The sequence below is a fragment of the Triticum urartu genome, chromosome 3, assembly GCF_003073215.2.
Source record: "Triticum urartu cultivar G1812 chromosome 3, Tu2.1, whole genome shotgun sequence".
Lineage (NCBI taxonomy): Eukaryota > Viridiplantae > Streptophyta > Magnoliopsida > Poales > Poaceae > Triticum > Triticum urartu.
The window spans coordinates 470,987,278-470,993,673 of NC_053024.1; positions in this window are offsets into that span (position 1 = coordinate 470,987,278).

A 6,396-nucleotide genomic window follows, 5' to 3' on the forward strand; every position below is an offset into this window, starting at 1 on the left:
TGCACGGATCTTGCTAGTACTCCTGCACAAGACTAAGTTGGTGATGCTGGTGTGTCTGCCATCCGTCGTTTCTGACCATTAGATCTACATCTAACGATTGTGAGGTAAGTTGTTGCCTTTTCTCACCAACATCCCACTTGTCTAGCAATTTGCAGAAAAACCCATAATTAGTATCTTAAAACCAACCACATCCCTCCCTGACCTCACCAAAACAGCCTAGGGGATATATTCTAATTGAAACATAATATATCTCTAGTGACATATGTATATCAAAATTAGAGTGTTTTGTACCAAGTTTGTGAATAAGTATTATTCTAATTATGATTCGTTGCAACGGACATGAACATTGCTAGTATTTACAACCATGCATTTCTTTTCCTAGTATTCCATAGTTTCGAGTTTTCCATCAAGATATTAGTCACTCATGGTTGATATTTACTTTCAATCATGTACACATATGCACTATGTAACTAGCCTTGCTTATTGGCTTCCAAAGCTTAACTTTCACTCCTACTTACAATATGTAGAGTATTTAACAAAAAACTACCACTTTCAACCAGCCCTAGGAAGAATCTATTGTACAAAAAATAGCAAAAACATACCCAAAATTTCTTAATCCATGCCAAAAACTACCTAGTACTCCTACCGATTAGGTTCGTTTAAACCCATCTATGACAGGGTTGGCCCCACATGTCCGTGCTGACGAGGCAGCTTAAACCAACACATTTTGTTTGACCGTTGACACGAGGGACCCACATCTGACCTTCTATCCTGTTATTCCCCCTCAAATCATTATTTTTCCTGAACATTACTTCAAACAGTACTGATGCGTGTTCGTCGGTGGCGCCGGTGATGAGGCGAGTTGGCCGCCGCTCCGCCGGACGGGCCGGACGCCGCGCTGGCCTCCGCACGGGTTGGCAGGCTGGCCCGAGCGTGACTCACGAGCGAGCAAGCCACCGCGCTGGCCTTCGCTTGAGCTAGATGTCTGGCCTTAGCGCGGCGCACGCGAGCAAGCCACCACGCTGTCGTGCCAATCTAGCTAGCAAACCTTGCAGACAAGCAGCTGGATGGAGCTATCTTGGCTAGCTAGCGGCGGCGAGCACCAGACGAAGCTGGCATCCGGGCTGCCGTAACATGGGCTCCGCACCGCCGGCGGTTTTGACCTTGCCTTCTGCCAGCGGCGGTAGCTGCGTCCCATGGCCGAGGATGACTAGGTGGACGGGCCGGAGGTAGGAGGTCACTCGAGGATTTTTGTTGGTAAGAGCATGTACAATGGTTGATAAGGTAGTCTTATCTTACGTCTGCCACGTATGCAAGTGGTTGTAGTTTGTTGGCATTTTAGTGGTTTCTTGCATTATTAGAGCAAGTACAATAGAGCTGAGTCAGCGGGCTATAAGAAATAAACTAGTACTACATGTTGGCTATAAGATGGGCTGTAGATGACATAGCACTGGCTTATAGCCAGCAGCTGGCTATACTATTAACCATGCTCTTAGGGGTTTCTTGTAAGGAACAATGTACATACTACTAGCGACAAAAGGCGATTCTAGGTTGCGTTGTACTCCAACGAGTACTACTAGTGGTCACGGGAGTGCATACCTCGTTTTGTGGGTTCGATACCGGTCGAATGCACGGTGGCATTTTTAAAAAAAATAGTACGACTACACTTTGCTGTGAGCCAATATTTTACACGGGTAGTTTGAGTTTTGAAGTCAAACGGACGTGCGGCCCCACAATCTGGGTGCACTGGATAGCCTAGCCACGTGAACGGGTTTTCCTTCCCAACATCCCGTGGCTCGCGTGCTCCCCCTAGCCGCACCTCGCTTGCAGCTTCTAGCTAGTAGCATATTTAAACTAGCGCCTCCCAATTAAGCCCGAGGAGCCGGAAAAGCCTGGCGGGGCATTGGGAACTGTGCAATATGGCTCTGTACGTAAAGTGCTCTACTACTACTCTGTAGCTTGTGGCGCTGCATGCATGGAATTCACTCCATTATCGGCTCTACTATAAAATAAATTCCTATTGACGTGTTTTTTTAAACGGAGGCAAAAACTTTACTTCATCTCATTCATAAAGAAGGAACTACCAACAAAGTTCGACGAGATCCATTACACCTCCACAAATGGGAGCGAAAAGCCTAGTCTCGCTGTATCAAATAACTCAAATGTTCTGCCCCCGCAGTAACCATCGCTGATAAACAGGCTGCTAGTGTGTGTGTGAGGAGCGGCTGAGTAGGCCAGCTACGTGAGAGGAGCGGCTGAATAGAGCACCGAGAGTACCCACTAGGCCACTATGCAGGTGTACTTCCCCTGCATTGATAGTACAGCGATGGTTCTAGAGAACAGTAGTACCCTCCACTTCCAACTGTAGCTCCTAGGCCCTGAGATTCAATAGTTCAAAACTGGTGCACTAGACTAGACTAGACTAGAAGTACAGTACATCGCACTACTAGTTGAGAAAAGTAGTACTAGTACTGCTACAGTACGAGTACGTACTCCTCCATCACATAATGTACGACGTTTTTTGACACTAGTTGGCGTGTACAAAAAATGGCAAAAACATACCCAAAATTTCTTAATCCACGCCAAAAACTACTACCTAGTGCCAAAAATTTCTTACTAGTGCTATTATTTACAGTATAATGCAATCCCATAATGTTCCATAATGCTAGTACTAGTACAGTAGTAAATAATAGCCTCACCCCTTCGTTGAGGAACGATCTACAGTTGGAAGGGACGAGGCCCTGCGGTTACTATGCTCTTATCTCCTCCTCGCCAGTTCCCCTCCCCCCGAAGAGAAGGCAGTTCGTCGCTGCTCCCATGGATTCGCCAGGCGGTTCTCCTCCTCGTCGGGGATGGGAGACCTTGGACGACGATTCTCTGGGAGAAATCGCACGCCGCTCCGACGTCCTCACCGCCGCAAGACTCGGTGCTTCCTGCACCAACTTTTTCAAGACGCTGCTTAAACAGGCTTGGGAAAAGGCCATGCTTGTTGGTCTTCCATGCGTCCTCGAGGAGAAGGTTCTTCTATGGGACAATTCTTCGAATAGTCCACCGCTCCCTTGCCATGGTTGCACGTTGACTCCGCTAGAGTTGACGATGTTGAGATGTAGTCGGATTTTGTCCGATGAGCAGGTCAGTAATGGAGTTTGATCATGTAGTACTTAGTTATTCCATTTCCATCCCGTAATTTCTCCGCTGCCCACCGTCTTATATATAGGTCTGGGTCGGTGCCAATGAAGATTGGCTTGCATACCTCCGGCCGGATACCACCATGATTTTGCACAACATCCACAGCAGTGCGGCTGTTCCGGTAGACCCCTTCTCCACCATTGGGATCGGCCTTCCGGACTGGCTGGGCAAGAATACGTATGATGATGATGCCTACATGAGACTGAAGAAGATAGCAATTGCGGACCCGCCGACAAAGCGACACGGCTACGACAATTACTATCTCATCGCGGTGTTCGACATAAGGATTGCCATCAATGCAAGAGGCAGTAATGGCAGAGGCTGGCGCATGTTGGCGGCGGCAAATTTGTACCCCTACACGTTCGAAGACGCCGTGCGCCATCTAGGCCACATCTTCGCGGTGACAAGCCAGGGGACTTGTTTCATCTGGTTGACATCCTACGGTACGGGAGATTACAAACGGAATGCACAAACCATCATTTGCATCCCTAATGGTACTCCATTATTTTGCAGGGACCAGTCATCCCCCGATCAAAATAAGATCGCCGATCCTGGATATGCATTTGCATCCACGATTCGGTCTAACCTGGAACCTTGTAGCTGACTTTGGAATATTGGGATCAACTATCTTAGCAGTCGTTACCCATAATACCACTGATGTGCAACATGGTCACACAATCTACCACGACTGGACCATCACCATCTACCCAGGTATTCCATTTTTTAACCCTCTCTCCTTCTCTTTCATTGTTGTACCAGTAGTATACTTTGTAGTACTAGTAGGAGTACTTTTTACCTTGGAGGACGCGTATAGCTAGCTAGGCCCTAGAAGACTTGAACCCACTAGCTTCCACCTTTTTTGTTTTTCCATGTCTTACTATATCATCCATGTAGCCAAGAGTGGCTATATATAATAAGCCGGTTATTTTACTTCCTCTATACCGGAGTAGCACTATTTGTTGCACAGTATTACTGACCGCCACATTTGAGCACAACATTATTATGCATGGACCTTGACTATGTACGTCACCATGTGTCCAGATCTGGGATGCCGCGTGTACCAGATGAACGACGCCGAGTTAGACCCCCGTGATGCTACGTGGGTGCCGAGGAACACTCTTGGAGAGTACTCGCTTTTCATCGGGGACAGCTACCCCATTGTGAAGCGGATGCCACCTTCCGTGCACGACACGGAAGGCCTGCCGTTCATGAAGCATGGTTGTGTCTTCAGTGCGCACCACCGGATGAACGACATGCTGGGACACGCTATCCCTGATTTATGCCGCTTCAGCTTGGATGAGTCTCCATCATGTGGAACCGGACTAGAAAGATGCGACAATGATTCCCGTTGCCCACCGCTATGGATTGTGCCATCCATGAAGAACACCTGGGACTGGAACCCGGAGGAGGACATGTAGCCCATCTATAATGTGTAAGTGGAGTACGGTAATTGTGAACGGTAGCGCTATGAATATATGTAGACTAGTCGTGCACAAATTTATCACATGAGTTGGAGATGAACTTGTGTGGCATACTGGCATTTGTCCTTTAGAATTTATTGCTAGTAAATGTGTTACGTGTACGTGCAACTTGTGTGGTTGTTGCACGGGCTCCAACATGCTCTTTGAGAAAAAAAGGTGGCACAGCTTTGGATATACGTGACGTGGCGGCATTATACAGTAGCATCGTTCGCTATAGTTGTACTAGTACACTCCTACTAGGACGACAACTCCTATAAAACCTTGTGCTTGGCTCTTTGCCACTTCGGGAGGTTCAACAGTTCGTACTCGTGTGAACCTTGCACTTAGCTCTTCGCCTCTTCGGAAGGTCCAACAATGATGATACTACAGTACAATATCACTAGAAAAAAATACACATCCATGACATTTTGGGCCGAACGAAAAAAAATTCTGTCATACAATTGGCACTTCTATGACGATAATTGTGACAAAACCCGGTATCATCATAGATGTGATGGGCTCCTACTTCTATGACAAAAAATCATGATAGAAAATGGGCTTTTCATCCTGGGCGGGCCGGAGACATAGCTGCATGACATTCTTTGGGCCGCCCATGACGGAAAAAACCATGGTAGAAGCGAGGGCAAGGAAAATTTCGGGGAGTTCCCGGTTACGGTGGGAGGTCGGGGGCCGAGCGATGCGCGTTTCTCTCGTACACGTACACGCGTGTGTGCGAGGCGTTGGCTCTAACTGAACCCGAGCGAGGCGTTGGGCTCTAACTGAACCCGAGTGATTGCACTGCAGGCTACGCGTTACTAAACCCGAGCGATCGATCGATGGCTGTTAACTGAACCTGATCGAGCGATTCCTTCGCTACTGCTGCTAACTGAAGTCGATCGATGGGATGAACAGTGAGCGTTGCGGGGGGTTTGGATGAACAGTGAGCGGTGGCGTTGCCTCTGGATGAACAGGACCCCGTGGTGTGGTGGAGGGCTGGATGAACAGTAGACGGTGGAGGGGTGCCCGTGGAGGGGTGGATGAACAGGACCTCGTGGTGTGGAGGGCTGGATGAACAGTAGACGGTGGAGGGGTGGTTGAACAGTACCCCGTGGTATGGAGGGGTGGTTGAACAGTAGCTGGTGGAGTAGCGCGCGGTGGAGGCTGGATGAACAGGAGCCCGTGGAGGCTGGAGGAGGTCGACGGCGGAGATGAACAGTATCCCGTGGAGTCCCGTTTTGCGGTACGCCACACCCCTCCCGATGAACAGGACCCCCGTTTCGACCGTAGCGCTCCAACACAAATCCGTTTCCTCCGTTTTGCGGTACGCCACACCCCTCCCTATCAACAGGACTCCCATTTCGACCGTAGGAAGTCCGTTTCCTCCGTTTTGCGGTATGCCAGACCCCTCCCGATGAACAGGATCCCGTTTCGAACGTCGCCGGTCGAACACAAGGCCGTTTCCTCCGTTCTGCGGTACGCCAGGCCTCGTTTCCATCGCCTGTTCCATCCAAGCCCTCCCGATGAACACGACGCATTCCATTGCCTCCCCATGAACACGACGCATTCCGTTGCCTCCCCATGAACACGACGCATTCGACGTTGTTTCTCTGTTCCGACCCAGCCATGTACACGAGCCCTAGCCGTACGTATGCGCGAGTAGGCGTTCGAGACCCCGCCCGTATGTACACATACGTGGCCGTATTTTCTTTCTTGCACCCTGGCTGTTGTACGTACGTGTAAATGCTAC